The sequence below is a fragment of the Poecilia reticulata genome, chromosome 21 (assembly GCF_904066995.2).
Source record: "Poecilia reticulata chromosome 21, P_reticulata-male-v2, whole genome shotgun sequence".
In the NCBI taxonomy this organism is placed as follows: domain Eukaryota; kingdom Metazoa; phylum Chordata; class Actinopteri; order Cyprinodontiformes; family Poeciliidae; genus Poecilia; species Poecilia reticulata.
Window position 1 is genome coordinate 18,873,515 of NC_088850.1, and position 17,721 is coordinate 18,891,235.

The window sequence follows — 17,721 nt, forward strand, 5'->3', positions numbered from 1 at the left end:
ACCATCTTCTTGGATATATGGTTGATCACGTGATTCGAAAATGCCATTTTTACCATGGCAAAAACACTATGGAAACACTTTTTTCACATCACACAAGTCACGTTATCAACGAAATGACGGAAAAGATAATGACAGAATGTAGATGGGGATGACAGTTTGTTTAAAACTGTCAAAAAACCCAGCATAAATAGTGATAGGTATTTTCCTAGAACCTATATAAAAGAACCACAGACAACGTATATGAATTTTATGACAAACTTTGCAAAGGAGAAGACTCTATCAATTGCTCCTCCGAGCTGTTCATAGAGCGTTCTGAAAACCTTCAGTTTGTTTGTCTCTTTTATTAGCAGGGGAGAGAAAGGTGTGAACAGGAATGGAGGGGGTGAAACCCACATCCTATATTCACAGTAGGATGTGAATTCAGACAGACGGAGGGGAGACACAGAAACTAAATTAACACATACTAGGTTTTACAGCTCAGGACTTTCCCAGGAAGATCTAAGTCACCATCTGTACAAACATGCTTGATTAAGGAAGATTTAATTTTGTCTCCCAAGTTTCAACAAGTTTGAACACTAAACCTCTAAATATAAACTAGTAACATAAACTTATAAATATAAGAATGATAACAAACATAATAACTCTAACAAATAGCAATAAAATTCGTTGCAGCTTATGTACAGTATCAAAATGTGAAAAAGACATAGCAGTATGAATACTTTTTGCAAGGCATTGTAACTTATATTAGATAATCAGTTTACCTGTGTTAGTTTTTCTTTGGTACCCGATCTCACGCAGTGCAAAAGAAGGGGAGCTCATTGGGTTTTGCTAGCTTTGCATCCCTGCCTTTAATAACTTCCAGCTCCATCAAAAAGTAACACAGCCCTTGTGCTCTATCCTGGACCCATTTTAAATAAGCACCGTTTGAATTGCAGCAATTCATTTAGCAGGCAAGGGAAGATAATGTTTAATCTGTAAATGAAAAGATGGTAATCTGTTATTTATGCTGATGACTGGCAGTCCCAGCTGGATCTGCTTTCCTATTCATAGAGTTGAAACGGAGCCTCTTTCCCTCAGCCTGTGCCTCAGGCCATTAAGGGTGTGATTTACACAAGCAATTGGTGTGTCTCGATGCGCTGGTTGTAGGCGCACGAGTATACATGGGCATGCACTGGAGACAAGGTGTCAGAAAGCAGGATGTTCAGACCATAACCTAGTACCTGTGTGGGTGTATAATGCAGGTGTGACTTCTAAAAGTACCTTACAGAATTTTAAATATTCATCATGACATGAATATTTAGACTTGGATCACCAAAAGGGAAGATTGAAAAAAACGTTGGATATAGATGTTCTATATTTAATGTTAAGTTTACCAATCTGATATGTACCCTCCTGCAGTCTTAGCATGACATTCAGGGGGGAAGAAAAAAGTGGGTGTGCCATCAGACCGTCAGTTCCTGAAACAACACACACAAAAAAACTCATAAAAGCTCATGCAGGTATGCGGTCCAAATGACCGCATACCTTTTGTGGGTTATACGGTTCATGTTTCAAAAAAGCTATTGAACACATAGTAGCCAAATTGTTGCCATACTGTAGTTTTAAGGTTTACAGCACTTTGTCCTTTCACTAATTTGTAGCTCAATTTGAACCCAGGTGTTGGCATCTTTACCCACCCAACACGCGTTTCAGTCCAAAAAGCACTTTTCAAATTGGTTCTTATTCATGAAGGTACCAAAAGTGAGGCCTTAAATTTAGTCTGCTTCTTTGTTTAATTGCTACCTTATTAAATTATGAATCACCCTTGATGAGCCACGAATTCTGGTTCAATTTCACAAGTCTGAAAAATCAATAAACCTCTAAAATAGAACCTGTATCACAGGAAGTAGGTGAAATAACAGACGAAATCTCATTTTGCAGGAGATAAATGGGGGAGGAGGGTTAATCATTTTATTTTCTGTTTGCAGATGGAATTTCTTAAATTTACTGAGTTTAAATTAATCTGGTGTTGAAACAGTTGCTGCAGTTTTTGTTCGATGGTTTAAGAGCTGTCCAGAAATACTTAGTATCCATTAGCAAACACTATATTACTATGAAGAAATTTTCAATTTGAGTTAATGATGGCAAAAAAATAAATAAAAATGTAATCACTGGTTGTTAAAGTAAAATGGACACTTTCAGACCTTCTGTACACATCTTTGTCATTTTATTTTTCCTAAAAAAGAAGAAACTCATACTTAAGAGGTGGAGATAGTTGGTTTAATGTGTAAACGAAGGTATTTGTTGCCTCATGAGGTGATTGTGTCAGCGGTGCCGTTTCACATGCGATAAGCCTCCAAGAAAGAACGCTTATACTATTTGGTTTCTTAAAGCATTAGAGACATTTACTGCTCTCTGTAGACTTTTTCACGGTATGGAGTAAAAGAAAGTCGTCACCTGCTATTAAATGCTTGTCTTCATCACATCTCAGGTGCCCTTAAGTGATTTCAAGTGAGACATTGCAGCCTTAAAGATGGATACAAGCAATTGTAGGACTTTTATTGTTGATTAATAATAACATATTTGCACCACTGCACAAACCTGCTTTGTAGATGCTGCCATCGCTCCTCTTGAAATCACTGCTGTAAAAGTACTATGCAGATCCTGCTATGAATATACTATGCCTTTCACATATTACCCAGTTTATTTTATTTTTAAATGATGGATAAACACAAAGTAGAACAGGATGCTGAGGCAGAGATTTGTATTCAGTCCTCTATACTGAAACCAGGACATGGACTTCAACTGAAATGAACAGGCTGGGCAAGAAGAGTGTTAATCAGATATGCAATCAATAGGCTTGTGGCAACTCGAGAGAAGCAGCTGAGATCCACAGCGCAGGTGGAGAAATCCGCTGACACAATATCTCCTAGTCCTACACTCCACAAATCAGGTTTTTATATGAGTGACTAGGAAAAAAGAACAGTATTGAGTTGTAGTTTACCACAAGCAATGTAGGGGACACAACAAACGGGTGAAAAGAGGTGCTTTGTTCAGATAAGATAACAAAAGTTTGTTTTATGGATTACCTGCAATCCTTAGTGTGGTTGAAAACTAATCAATCTGAATCCACCGTCCCCATTGTAAAAGATGATGGTTGCAGCATCATGGTCATGTTCTGCAACAGGATCAGAGAACTTGGAGGAGATGATCAGTGGAACTAAGCAGAGTAAACGTTAAAGGGATCTTTTATGCACATTTTGTATGTTTTTATATTTTCATTTGGTTCTGAACATCCTTAAAAATCACTTAAAAAATACCACCCTGCTACTTTTTAGTAGTAAGTCAATGGTTTTTGGTGTCTCGATAGCAAGCTGCTTCCAAAACCTCTCGTATGTTGAGTCCCAGTTGCCGTGCACCGCGCTGTTACCTAGCAACCCAAGCGGAGCTTCAGCACATTTTGGTCGGCTGGTTTTACTGCTCTGTGCGCTGTACAATGACTGCTGGAAAAGACAAAGGTTTTGTTAACAACTTAGCATCCAGAAACCACTTTCTGTGGTCTTGTTTGACACAGGAGGCTCTTTCTGCTTTTCAAAGATTTACGGTGTGTGATAGCGCATCTGTTTGCAGCCATTTCACGTGTTTAAACATTGAGTTGGCGGGGTGAGACCAGCATTTAAAGTGACGAGAGACCCTAAAACAGCTCATTCTGAAAGGAGCTCAAAGTAGGCAGAACTGAACAAATGCTCATTATCTAATATCTTAATGTAATTAAGATATTCTGTATAGCAGATAGACATACCCTGACCTTCTTTTAGGAACCTTTAAAGAAAACTTGCATACAAAAATTTACAACAGTGTTAACTTCACTAGGTAATTTGTCTGTTTGCAGACAAGTGGTAAATCCACATCAGAACCACACGACATATTGATGTACATACTGATAAATCACAACACAGCCACCCAAACAGACCGAGTACGGTTTCTGCTCTTTAAATGTCACGCCTCATGAGTTCAGTAAACATACCGTGCTAATTCATCACCTTAAATTCCGACACTGGACGACCAGACGGTCTACAGACACACACTCTCGGCCATCCATTAAGCGGCGTGTCGGATATCCAGCCATGAATTTAACCACTGATTATGGAGTGCTTCCGTTCGGGGAGAGAGAGATTCATTGATTGCTGTCTCACAACATAAAAGAGAGTATTGATGCCATACCCCATGAGGATCTGTGTGAGACACGCAGACGGAGAAGAATCACACACCACAGAGGAATCTGACCCCGGCTACTCCCCCTAGTATTTGTTTCTTCCATTGGATGGAGTCGATTTCTGTTCCGTCAAACTTGGCATTACGCTTTTAGTACCCCGGGAGGCTTCTCCTCTTGTTAACAAGGAGAGGATATTACAGCAAATATGCATTTAACAAGGGTGAAATTCACCCCGCGTGCAAGCCTCCACTCTGTCATACTCTTGCTCTCGGTTATCCAGATCACCTTCGCCTCCTCCATCATTCCGGATGATGATGATGTTTGGGTTAGCTGCTTCCTCTTTCTCGCTCTGCTACAGGACCAGTCAAGAGAACCTGATCTGAATCCACCGGGCTAGTGAAAATAAGGAATATGATAATGACCAACATTCTGACCCACACCACCTCATTTAAATTCACTGCGATGATGGGATTGAATTTCCTCCATCCTGGGCTGTGAAATGTATTGAATACCCATACAGCCTTATCCAGGGGGGAAAAAAACCCATGAGAAAAATCATTTGAATCAAAAGTAATTGCTTTAAAAGAACTCCAGTATGAAATTATTATGCCATAAGATCAAAATGATTTATCAGCAGGGCCCGTAACGGAGGTGTTGCAACATTCTTAAAAACAGATACATTTCCCAGATATATCTAGGTGAATGTAAATCCATACTGAAGACACCTGCAAGGTGCGCTCGGGGTCCGAAAGCATCAACCAAATTTATTGGTGTGTTGTGAAGCAAATAAATAAATAAATATGCTAAGCATTGTGCCCATAAGCAAGGAGTGTGATTCACTTTTCATGTTCCACGTCCCCAGTGGAACATTGGCTTATGAAGTGCTCCCCCATAAAATGTCTGCCGCTATGCTGTTCTGGCAGCCTGCAGGCAAAAACTGGGGAGATTATTTGATCTCCTCAGACTTCCAATTTCCACCCCTACAGGATTGAAATGAACTTGGAAATATGTTTTTAAGCCGAGCACAAATCATTACATAACGTGTTTGCTTTTGTTTTGATCTTCCGATATCTTCTCTATATATTCAGTATCTGGTCTAAGGGAGGATGAATATTGTTCCTTTGACGATGCGTGTGGGACTGGCCATCAACTCAGCATGCAATGTTCGACATAAAGGGGCAATTTCAAGGAGACAAGGGGTGAAAATTGTTTACTCATCTGCAACTGCACAGAGCTTTCATGGCACGCACCGACAGAAAGTTAAGAGCAGTTGTGGTACTTCCTGTGTTTGCCAGTGGTAGATGGCTGTTTGTCATGTGAGTGTAAGAACGCCCGTCAAGGCCTCCTGTCAGAAACTTCTGATGGAGTTCGAACAGTGACATGTTTCAGACCCATAATCAGTCACAATATGACAGGGAAATTACCACCTTTCCCCAAGAGCAATCAGTCAGTTCTTGTGCCAATCAGCTCATGTGATGCTCACACAAATAGACACGTCAAAGCCCCCTTCCCTCCACCCCCTGCTGTAACACGCCAGCTTTTTGGTGTCTCCAGTTCTCAGGATAAAAATGGAGGCTTTGTGTTCTGCATAAAAACAACACGCACGTATTATCTCCTTGAGTTTGAATGCAAATCACGGACCAAACAAAACTAACCCACATCTTTGAGGCCCAGCCCAGACGCGGGTCAAACTGATCAATCAGGGAAGGCCCAGATAATCATGTCCTGGCTTTTTAGAGTCATCTAATATATTAATTAAAACAAGTAATTTGGTATGAAGCACGGCTGTTGGTGTATTTTGAGGGAACGCCTTCCTGGCGTGACATTTGACAAAGAGAAGAACTGTGGACCTCAGCAGTGCAGTTCACTTTTGTATTTTATCTTTTGTTTGTAACAATTATATGTATGTATGAAAAGTGACGCTAAATCCAAGCAATATACTGTTCAAGAGGAAGAAGGATGTGGTTTGGGAAAAAGTCTGCTCAAAAATTAAACCATTGAGAAAAAAAGACAAACCTTACCACAGACGGAGAGTTGCTTTTGAAGAATCTTTCAAATCTTTAGGCTTGCACTGCTTTAGCCATGCTGTGTATTTTTTTTTTCTTTTGAATTAAGTCAAAGCTGCTGCCACCTACTAAGTAATGGTGTTACAGCAATTTGTCTAAAATCATGCATTGAAATAGTGCAGGCTGAGCCTTCAGAGCAACACCTTGATGTATGGCTCTGAAGTTTGCTAAAACAAACACATTACTGGACTCTGACTGTGGGCCATTTTATTCCAATCATTGTCAGTTCTGAATAGAAGAGTTCTCATAATAATCGCTGTGCGCTGAGCCTCCCAACATCAGCTGCCAACCAGATGCCGTTGGTGTGGGTTGTTTAACAGAAAATAAAAGCGACATGCTTTCTTTTTTATGCCTGTCATATGCTGCCGATGTTTGTTGCCCTTCAGAGTCTACGCTGGTGTGCATAACAGACCAAGCTTGTGTCCCGTTTTACATGATTCGCTCAAACAATTTGAATAATGTTTTCTCGTCAAGGTGGCAGAAGTGAAGAGGGTCCGTTAAAGCGGAACAGAAACACCGCATCCTGCAGACGCATCGGACAGGGGGTCAAGGGTGAATAAACGAAGAGTTGGAAAAATTGAAGTAGGCAAGATGTTTTTGTGCTTCGCCGTCTGTAAAGTGCTGAATGAAAAACAAGGGAGTAGAGGGTGAGTTGTTTTAAAGAGACTGTTCCACGCTGGCAAGCCCCTGGGAAGACCTTAAAAACTGCTCCATCACAGCTCTGATTACAGACGCAGGGAGAGGAGAGAAAGACCAAGACGGATGGAAACAGAGAAGAAACGACGTGACGACAAGAGGGAATGAAGGGATGAAGCTCAGGGGACAGCAGAAGTGATGGAAAAGAAAAGTGCGAGAGAGATGGAAAAAGAGAGAAGTGGATGGAACATAAACTGGTGATAGTTGATGAAAGAGTGGCATAAGGTAAACAAGACGGACTCCAAACAACACTGGAAAAAAAAAAATCTTAGTTTGGATGTCTTCTCTACAAACAGAGGTACAAGGTTCAGCAGGAATTGAGCCAATTTATAATCGGCGCACTCCGTAACTCGTTTATAAATGCCGCACATACATTTGCTTTTTACTGTAAATGCCTCAGCTAATTGAAATCCAAATCAATTTGCATGGCTTACATTGGAACCCCCTCTGTGCTATGGATCATTATCAGGTCCAGTAGCTAAACTTTCACATTCTTTATTTAACAGAAACTAAGCAAAATTCAATTGAATCAAGGGAAACCATTTAGGTTTGCTTCTGCCCTGGCCATGGAACAGTGGAGCAGATCTTTACGCTCATGTTGTCTTGCTGAGAGGGTAAAGTGGAGCTTTTATGTTCTGCTAACTATGTTGCAGATCTGAATAAGGTTACAATTGTGACTAGGGGCGGATCTACTGGGGTGGCATGGGGTGACAGTTGCCACCCCAAATGAGAGCCTTGCCACCCCTGTTGCTACCCCAGCTGGCGACTATAAATTCAATAAATAGTTATGGGAAATCGGACATTAAGCGCTTGAATCTCTTTTTTCCGACAAAATTGAATGCAACACAATGTAACCTGACACCTACTGCTGAGTAGCGGGAAGTGCGAGAAAAAGACAGAGTGCGAGGCGCGTTTTAACTTAAAGAAAACATCGAACAAGTGAGCTGTGCGTCAGTTATGCTAGCCTAACTGTTGCTAGCCTTCTATTGACTTTGATAACCTTAACATGTGCTGCGCAGTTTGGTGTGTTTTGGTTCCGTTAGCATTAAAACAGGTCAACCAAGTCATCAGTAGAGCAGCTGTTAAAATCAGCTAATTAACCACCGCTGTGCTCAGGCGAAAACTTATTAATAATGACAATATAGACATCAAGCCTGACAGCATAATGTAACAGGATGTTATGTTTTGGTGTTTTTGCTACTTTTTTGTGTGGGAAATGTTTGTTTTTTGGTGTTGATTCCCCTGATCAGTAATCTCTGCTCTATCTGCTCGTTGAGCTGTTGTCTGTCGGTTGCCATGACAACGGGTCCGTGTAAAGCCGACACAGAGCGAGAAAAGGAGGAATAGAAGTGGTGTATGGTTCTTCACCTGTTTATCAGCTTTATTGTACCTTTATTGTGGCGCACTGTCTGCAGCCGCTGCAATTCCTAAAAGTTAAACAAGCGACAAAAACTGAACTAATCATCAAACTACGGCTCCTACAGCATATTTAAAATAAAACGATTGACCAATATAAGAGAAATTTGCCCCTTCTTGCATCTTGACAGAACTAACGGAAACAAAATTGTTTATAGATTTGTATCACAGAGAATTTATCAAACATCAGTTTTCTACTCTTTATTTTAAGTCGTATCTGATAAATGATGACGCTACGAATATTTTTGTGACAGATTTCTGCTCGTCTTGCATTGGGATAAAATGGTTTTCTGGACATAACTCAATGAATCACATAGTGACTAATAGGCACTGTCCAATCCAGTAATACATATCAATTAGCAGGAGTATGAAAGACATAAAAATAATTAACTATACTATATTAAGAAATTATATTTAATCCGCAGTGCTACATGAAGCTCATTTTGAAACGATGCAAGTTAAAAACAATATTTTGCAACAAGTAAATCAAATAAATTAAATCCAATGTTAGGTATGTGTAAGCTAAACATGACAATGAGACGTTTTACTTATAGAAAAAAAAAAAAAATATATATATATATATATATATATATATATATATATATATATATATATATATATATATATATATATATATATATATATATATATATATATACTGACATATGCTGCCACCCCTGAATAAATCCCTGCCCCCCTCTTCCCACCCCATCAATATTTTTCTAGATCCGCCCCTGATTGTGACTCTAAAGGATTTTGTGGATGGCGTTGCAGAGGTATGTGGTGATTTGTGTTATTAACTGTGAAAAATGTGTCCGGCATTCTTGGCACTAATTTTGCTTGAGGTATTCATGGACAGGATTTTCATGCACTGTCAGACAGGAAAGTCTTGCATTTAGAAGTTTCCGGTTCTTATCTTTAGTAGTTGCGGATGATGTGTTTGGGTTGACAACTTTTAGGTTTGATGCCATGGTTCTCTGCTGGTGGATCGATCCTGTCAGCCTGGGTTTTAGTCTCTGTCTCAAGTGGAAAATTCTGTAGGTTTCTTGAGCGATAAGAGGACAGAGTGGGAGATGCAGGTAACTCAGGCGCTGCTCTGGTCTGTTGTTGTAAAGAAAAAGCTGAGTCAAAAACAGCAGCTCTCACCTGTCCAGCCTGTTCATGATGTAAACCTCACCTATTGTCAATCAGATATGGGTCATGACCAAAAGAATACTATAAAGTTATATACAATCGACTCAGATGAGCTTTTTCTGTCTGGTTTGGCTCACTCTTTGGCAGAGGGGTTAAAACACGGTCTAGAGCTAGAACTCGCTAGTGTGACATTCTAGTGGTTCTAGGTTTGAGATGCTCTGAAATCGTCTCAATGAATTGAATATTGAATATTGCTGAGCTTCCCTTCTACACCTGTTACCTTTATAAACAGGCTTTGGAAAACGGGATTGATGAAGAAGAAAAACACACAATCACTGAGTGAAAAAAATTCGCTTTACATTTAGCTGCTTATAGAAACGTATTTAGTTGGGAGATGAGGAAGTGATCGTCTTCTGTATGTGAGGTTACAACGTTTTTTGTGTTCCTCTGCATAGGCCCAAAAAGTAATAATTTCACGAGAGGAACTTGCTTTTGACATTGAAATTATAGTATTGCCTTCCATTAATTATAATGATAATACTAAACATTTCTTGAAGTCTGCATGTGACTAAATCATGGTCGGGGGTTAATTAAACAGGCTAATGGGACCTGTTGGCTACAAACTATTATCAGTATATTGCCTCTAGACAAGCACTGACCAACCTTATTAAAAGGAAGTCCATATGCCTGATTTATTTCTGTTTTTCACGTTATTGCATGAGCCTACAAGTACAATAACTTTAAAACTTGGGAAATGTTTTTTTCTTTAAATTATTATTACAAACCATTCCATCAACCAGAACATCGGCACAGTTTAGGAACATTACTGTCGCTCTCATTGAAAGCCTTCAGTGCCCTGAGTTACTCTGCAATAACACTGAAAATAAATTATTCTTTTTTTTTTTCCACAATAACCATAATTGAATTCAACAGTAGATAAGTATCAAGAGACAGTCGAGAGAGCTGAAGTAGTGGGACAACCACAAGGCCAGACACAATAAACACATTACAATAAAGCCAAAGTGACACTGCAAGAGAGTGATCAAGGCCGGGTAATGAGAGTCGCTGTTTGTCTTTGGGCTCAAGGTTGTTTCTGGTCATGATAGCCATCTGCATTCAGTGGCACAAGGCAGATGGATTAGTTTAATATCGAATTAGAGCTCTCATTTTAGAATGCAGCGCCATGTTCTCAGTTAGCTCGTATAATGTCTCATGTCAATTATCTGAAGCAGCCTTCCCCACGGCTTCTTCTGGGCAAAAAAAAATCATTATGACGAGAAGGGGAAAGTCAGACGTGAGATCTTGTTCTTTTTCACGCGCTGCTTTACTGTAAAAGTTGGTGATTTGCTACGAGCATGAAACAGAGGTTAATGCGCTCTGTTTGATAAACATCCTCTCTCGCAAAAGACCCATTTTGTCACAGGTTCAATATGTTAGTGCCTTACAGAAGTATTTGTATCATGTGAATGTATTTGTTGTGTTTTGTTAAAACCACAAACGGCAACGCATCAGGAATTTTAGATGATAGGCCAACGCAAAGGAGAGAGTAATTGTAATTGTTTAAAAATAAAAATTAGGAAAGTTTGTCATGTATTCGTATTCAGCCCTCCTGAGTCAACACTTTGTATAACAATGATCCAATTACAGCTAGAAGCCTTTCAGGTAGATCTACATAACAAGATTGGACTTATTTTGGTGAGACAGCTGTTAAATTATTACACTACATCAAGGTAACGGTTTCATTATTTCAATCTATGAAGATAAATAAAATATTGACCAAATGGTAACTAATTAGTAGGAAGTTTTTGTGTTTTGATTTGGTCATCTTGAGACATCGAAGTTAGTTTTCTTTAAACAACAACTTAAAATAATTCGTTGTTCTGATTTATGAATCTGGACAGGCCTGTACGATATTCGTCTGGAATACATTAATGTTGGTAAATGTGATAACAAAAATTGGTTTGTGGTAAATAGGCACACAATTAAACAGTGGTAATGTATTTCTGCCTTTGGTAAACTGCCAACAACAACAAAAAAAAACTATGAGGAGCTGAAGATCCAGCTTCAAGAAAATCCAGACTTGTCAACCATTTCTATTAGTTGGCATTTCTGGACCTTCGCATATTCACACTCTGCCTCCCGCAGTACGAAGCTCGAAACCAAATAAAACAAACTCAGCTTACACTCAAGTGACATCATCTGTGTACCAGCTGCTCTCATCAGTGGCAGCATTTTATTTAGTGTTTTTATAGTAAGTGGCTTTTAAGATTGTGTCTTCAAAATGAGGTATAAATAAATAATTGCTACACCCAAATTAGATGTATAGCAACACAGCAGGGAAATGCATTTGTGCAATATGCGTAAATGTTTTCTTTTTTAGTACCAACTGGAGTTTTAGCCGTGACGTGTGTAGCCTCTTTACTTGCTTTGTAACTTGCTAGCATCTCCTCCATGCTGTTTCCCAGTCAGCTCCCGAGGTGAACTCCTGCGTCTCGCCGTGTCGGCTGCTGCTTTATCTTTGTTTTTCATGTTGTTAAGTTTTGTACGTTTCCTGTCAGACTTTGTTTCGACTCAGGCTTTTCCCGCCACATTTGTTTCCCTGTTTTTGATTGTCTCTACAAGTGGCTCGTACAGTTTGTCTCTTTGGATTAGTTAAAAAGGTGTGGGCATATTTGCATGAAGGGTTTAGCAGCGGTGGGCCTTATAGTTAATTCATTTTTATTTTTTATGTCAAAGCGGAACCAGGGGGTTCGTCTCGTTCTGCCTAGGGAGGGAAGAGCAGCGTTGTTTACTTTTTGTCTTCACATTTTTGCATAAACTAAAACTGGCTGATGTGTTCTGTGTGATGTTAAGCAGAATTGACATGAACTAATATTCTGTCCGGATACAGCCGCAAACGTCAATGGATTTTATGAGGTTATTATGTAATAGACTAACACAAAGTTGAGCATAGATATAAAGTGAAAAGAGTGCTTCTTTTTTAGAGTGCCATGGATTAGATGAAGTCTCATTTACTCTTTTATCCTCAAACAAAAACCAGTGCAGCTAATTGCTTTCAGTCTGGGTTAGGTCCAACAAAAAAAAATCCCAATAATTCATTTAAGTTTCTGGTTTTAAAATAACACAATCTGAAAAAGGCAAATATGTGTGATTAATTCTACAAGACAGTGTAATTGGAAGCTTAATAATTTAAAATAAATTTTTTAAAAAAATCATCCGTCATGACTGATGCAAAATTTATAACAAATGTTTTTGCAGATGACAGATGTTTGAAGAAGAACTCTAAGAAATGTATAATACACCTTTCCCAGTTCCTTCCTTTCCGTACCCTGAGCTGACTCCCAGAGACTGACAGCTGGGAAGATTTCTCTTGTCAGGCCTCCTTAAGTGGACGCGGTCATACTTCTGCAATCCTTTTTTTTTCCCAACCCCGAAATGAACAGGCCCATTTTTCTCATCTGAATGCTCCTCCCTCAGCCATCTCCTCCTTGTTGTATTAACTACAGCACATCGTCTTTCCCTCTTGCAGACTTCCAAGCTTCTCCGTTCGTTTCAGCACAATAGAATGAGAAGACTTGAATGACTAACTTTCAGAAGGACGTCTGCTGATTCAGCTTTGTCAACAGCGACCTTGGATTGATGTGATCCACCTCTACACATCCAAGTGTGCAAGTCGAGAAGCCGACATCCCCGTCTGTAGAGTTCTTTAGCCCTGCTGATCCACTGCCTTCTGTTTCAAGATATATACATTAGTTTTCACTGGAGCCTCTTGGGGGCGATAAAGTGTTGGCTATTCAGTTTCTACTTCTAGAAGAAGAAGGAATGGAAAAATAAATAAACAGTCCATTTCCTACCACTATATGAATGCATTTGTGTTTCCTCATAATGTTACCAAATGTAGACCAACAGAAGGTTTCTTGCCACCGTATTTCCCAGAAGACAAACATTATTGATGATTTTTGTTGATGTTTATGGCAGCATATTGATTCCATTGTAGATAGAAAAGAAGAAATGGAGGGGTATATTTCCGCCAAAAAACTCTGAAATTTTACGATTAATCTCAAATTTTCTAAAAAAACAAAAACAAAAAAAAACAAGAAAATTTGAGTTTGAAAAGCTGAAAATGCTCTAGAAAAAACCTGGCAATTTCTGATCTTCAAAATTCTATTTTTTTTAACACGTTAGGTATGCATGTGTGGGCATGGTCGCTCTGTTTGTCTAGGTGTTGTCCTCTGGCACTCATCATTTCACACAGTGACCTTTGGAGGTAGTCACCAGAATGCATAAAATTGAGACATGGTTGACGATTTGATATTTCTAGGTAATGTCGTAACTACAAAACAATATCCATTGGTTGTATGTAAGCTGATGATCAAATCACTAGTTTTATAAATCCATTTCTAAATAGTCTTTATGTTTATCACTGCACAGTCAAGTTCCCTTGTGCAGGCACAGATAATAGATTCTAGCCGAGTGCTTTTTCAGTGTTCGACAAAGCAAGAAGCAGCCACGGACAGGTTTTATTGTTTTAAAAATTCATGCTTCAAATTCCATTAGACTTTGCTTTCCTCTGAGTTAAACTCGGCTGCAGAGGCGCGAGACCAGAGTTTATACGTCTTGTTGACGCGTCGTCTCCCCAACGACCGGGGTTGAAATCCGCCTGCTGAGTGTGAGGGAGCCGCCTAAACTTTTCACCCTGACAAAAAAAAAGTGAATAAATGAAATTGGTTGAGATTTTTCCAGTTGTGGAAATCACCGGAGGAGCATCACCGTTACTGTTCTGTTGCAATGCTGGTTTAACAAAGCCTGGTGCCAGTTTGTAAAAATAAGCGTGTCTGTTGGTAAAAATGAATTACAAAAATGCTGTTATTCACAGTGATCAATGCCAACCTGATCACTCTTTATCAATGATCGGGTTGGCATTGATGTGTTTGATTCCCAATCTTGACCAGGACCAAACCAATATTCTGCACATTAAATACATTCACTTCTCATTTACAGCTAATTATATCCGTTTATATTCTATGTATTTTGATTATTAGTGGTTGATGTAAACATAAGTGTAACATTATTTAAAATTGTCCATATTTAGCTAACTTTAAATGTAATCTCTATATTGGGAGAAACTTTTATCTTCAAACTCACTAATAATGGTACTAACTTTAAAATCTGTGTCATAAACACATAAAATAATTGACAAATGGAAACACACTGACCTCAGACATTTTATATACATGTCTGAAGTTAGTAGAATTGTAAAATTATACACATTTTCAGTATTTTGGGGGGGGGGGGGGATCTTTTTTGTTTTTTGTTTTGCCTGCAGGAGTAAACGTAGTTGCATTTAATTTTTGAGATGCATTTGGTCAGATTATGACCAAATTTATCTCAAATTTGGTCATAATCTGCATTTGGTTTGCTGGAATATGTAGCTGTAGCACTACAACACTGAAACTGTATTATTCTTCATAATTTATACAATGTCAGCGTCATTTATTTCATATTCTTTCATTAATTTAATCTACTGTAGATTGTCAAAATATTCTACTCGGAAAGTTTTAGGCAACAAAAACTTGGTTGAAATAAAGAAACGTGTATGAATTGAACCTATAATGCTAATATTTTGATTACTGTAATGTTACCAAAAAGATGATGCTTGCAACTTCAGTTTACATGTAAAAAAAGGCAATTATATTTTTGATGGTCAAAAAGCTCCTCGGTGGCAGGGCCCCGGGGGTGGATGAGATCCGCCCGGAGTTCCTTAAGGCTCTGGATGTTGCGGGGTTGTGTTGGCTAACGCGACTCTGCAATATCGCATGGACATCGGGGGCAGTTCCCCTGGACTGGCAGACTGGGGTGGTGGTCCCCCTGTTTAAAAAGGGGGACCGGAGGGTGTGCTCCAATTACAGGGGGATCACACTCTTAAGCCTCCCTGGTAAGGTCTATTCAGGGGTCCTGGAGAGGAGGGTCCGTCGGATAGTCGAACCTCAGATTCAGGAAGAGCAGTGTGGTTTTCGTCCTGGTCGTGGAACACTGGACCAGCTCTACACCCTCAGCGGGGTCCTGGAGGGTGCATGGGAGTTCGCCCAACCAGTCTACATGTGTTTTGTGGACTTGGAGAAGGCGTTCGACCGTGTCCCTCGGGGGGCCCTGTGGGGGGTACTCCGGGAGTATGGGGTACCGGGCCCTTTGATACGGGCTGTCAGGTCCCTGTATGACCGGTGTCAGAGTCTGGTCCGCATTGCCGGCAGTAAGTCGGGCTCGTTTCCGGTGAGAGTTGGACTCCGCCAAGGCTGCCCTTTGTCACCGATTCTGTTCATTACTTTTATGGACAGAATTTCTAGGCGCAGCCGAGGTGTTGAGGGGATCCGTTTTGGTGGCCTTAGGATCGCATCTCTGCTTTTTGCGGATGATGTGGTCCTGTTGGCTTCATCGGAACGTGATCTGCAGCTCTCACTGGAGCGGTTCGCAGCCGAGTGTGAAGCGGCCGGGATGAGGCTCAGTGCCTCCAAATCCGAGGCCATGGTCTTGAGCCGGAAAAGGGTAGAGTGCCTTCTCCGGGTCAGGGGGGTCGTCCTGCCTCAAGTGGAGGAGTTTAAGTATCTGGGGATCTTGTTCACGAATGAGGGAAGAAGGGAGCGGGAGATCGACAGGCGGATTGGGGCAGCGTCTGCCGTGAAGCGGGCGCTGTACCGGTCCGTCGTGGTGAAGAGAGAGCTGAGCCAAAAAGCGAAGCTCTCGATTTACCGGTCGATCTACGTTCCCACCCTCATCTATGGTCATGAGCTTTGGGTCATGACCGAAAGAACGAGATCACGGGTACAAGCGGCCGAAATGGGTTTCCTCCGCAGGGTGGCTGGGCTCTCCCTTAGAGATAGGGTGAGAAGCTCGGTCATCCGGGAGGGACTCAGAGTAGAGCCGCTGCTCCTCCACGTCGAGAGGAGCCAGTTGAGGTGGCTCGGGCATCTGGTAAGGATGCCTCCTGGACGCCTCCCTGGTGAGGTGTTCCGGGCACGTCCCACCGGGAGGAGGCCTCGGGGAAGACCCAGGACACGCTGGAGGGATTACGTCTCTCGGCTGGCCTGGGAACGCCTTGGGATTCCCCCGGAGGAGCTGGAAGAAGTGGCTGGGGAGAGGGAAGTCTGGGCCTCCCTTCTGAAACTGCTGCCCCCGCGACCCGACCCCGGATAAGCGGAAGAAAATGGATGGATGGATGGATATTTTTGATGGATTATATTGTAGCCTTTTCTTACAGTAAATATGAAATACAACAAATACTATATATATTGTTCTATCACTTTTTCCTAACACTAGAAGTGATGTACAATATCCACCACTATGTCTTTGGGAGCTTTTTATAATACAGGTGGGAAAAGCAAATTTTGTAGATTATTGGAGCGATAGAAACCAAAGGATAGAGAGGAAGCAATCATAAAAAGAGAGACAAAGAGCAGAGAGCTGCTCGCCACCACTATAGAGAAGGGAAAGAAATGGATGCGTATGGGAAAAACCACAGCTTGCACTTTAACTGGATTTCATTCCTGGAAATGTTTGTGAAAGCATTTTGTCTTGCCAATGGAACCAGAAACTGGAAATCCAGAGTTGTGCAAGTTCCCAGACAAGAACACAAAACAGGATACAAGATGGGAAAGAGTGATCAAAGTTGGGTAGAGTAGCCAGGAATTGAACTCAAGTAACGGTATACTGCTTAAGCATATTTTCATTTAAGTAACGGGAAAGTAGTCAGGAAGTAGTCATCCAAAAATCAAAAGAAATACGCAAGTTAGAGTGTAGAAGTACTTGGTAATTATGGAAAAGGATGCAATCAGAGAAAGAAAAATAATTTAAATTATGTGCAAATACTGATATAGAGACTTAAATATTATAGAGACAATATAAAGTGTACATACGCTTGACATAATTAACCTGATAGTTTTAATAATTCTCCTTTATCTACTCAAGGGGGTGTGGAACAATAGATTTACAACTGTTCATCTGTATTAGTCACTTTTTGTTCAGGTTTATAATATTGTTGATCAGATTTACTTAAGTTTTTGCAACATCCTAACTAAGGCGACAAATATAAAACTACAGTTTTAACCATCACATTGTATCTTACATGTATGGACGGTCACCTTTAAATACGTTACTATGTCACTGTAAATATGTTAAACACAGCAAGAAAATTGACCATCTGCTCTGGAAGCTAAAACA